The sequence below is a fragment of the Anoplopoma fimbria genome, unplaced genomic scaffold (genome assembly GCF_027596085.1).
Source record: "Anoplopoma fimbria isolate UVic2021 breed Golden Eagle Sablefish unplaced genomic scaffold, Afim_UVic_2022 Un_contig_6189_pilon_pilon, whole genome shotgun sequence".
Lineage (NCBI taxonomy): Eukaryota > Metazoa > Chordata > Actinopteri > Perciformes > Anoplopomatidae > Anoplopoma > Anoplopoma fimbria.
The window spans coordinates 407-1235 of NW_026549516.1; the positions used below are offsets into that span (position 1 = coordinate 407).

At 41.7% G+C, this 829-nt stretch overlaps 1 non-coding gene across 1 annotated transcript; it reads right to left on the reverse strand.

Moving 5' to 3' along the window:
• Positions 1 to 287: 287 nt before the first annotated feature.
• Positions 288 to 406, reverse strand: LOC129114802 (5S ribosomal RNA). The gene has a single exon (XR_008532709.1). It is a non-coding gene; the product is annotated as a 5S ribosomal RNA (ribosomal RNA).
• Positions 407 to 829: the final 423 nt, after the last annotated feature.

Here is an 829-nt window from a genome sequence, read left to right on the forward strand (position 1 = left end):
ACACTCACAGCTTTTAAATGTCAAATCAGAATGTACAAAGTGGCTATAAGGATCACAAATGTAGTGCAGTAAAAAGATTAATATTTACTGTTGAAATGTAGAATACGTTAGCATAAAATTGAAAAGAAAATGATCGATGAGCTTAGGAATGATGAAAGCCATCATTTAACTGGATTTGTGTCATTTCTATACCGGCAAGTCATGATCTAGCTATTTCCTTCCCACCCTGTCGGTGTCCACTGAAAAAGCAGCAGCGCCCTCTGCTTTTTGTAAAGAGGAGTGAAAAAAGCTTACAGCACCTGGTATTCCCAGGCGGTCTCCCATCCAAGTACTGACCAGGCCCGACCCTGCTTAGCTTCCGAGATCAGACGAGATCGGGCGTGTTCAGGGTGGTATGGCCGTAAGCAAATATTGTGCCTACCAAAGGGCCTTTTAAAGATACTATATCACCACGCTTTGCTCTTTCGTCTATACAGGGAGCGCCTGCAGATTGCCAGACACACTCACAGCTTTTAAATGTCAAATCAGAATGTACAAAGTGGCTATAAGGATCACAAATGTAGTGCAGTAAAAAGATTAATATTTACTGTTGAAATGTAGAATACGTTAGCATAAAATTGAAAAGAAAATGATCGATGAGCTTAGGAATGATGAAAGCCATCATTTAACTGGATTTGTGTCATTTCTATACCGGCAAGTCATGATCTAGCTATTTCCTTCCCACCCTGTCGGTGTCCACTGAAAAAGCAGCAGCGCCCTCTGCTTTTTGTAAAGAGGAGTGAAAAAAGCTTACAGCACCTGGTATTCCCAGGCGGTCTCCCATCCAAGT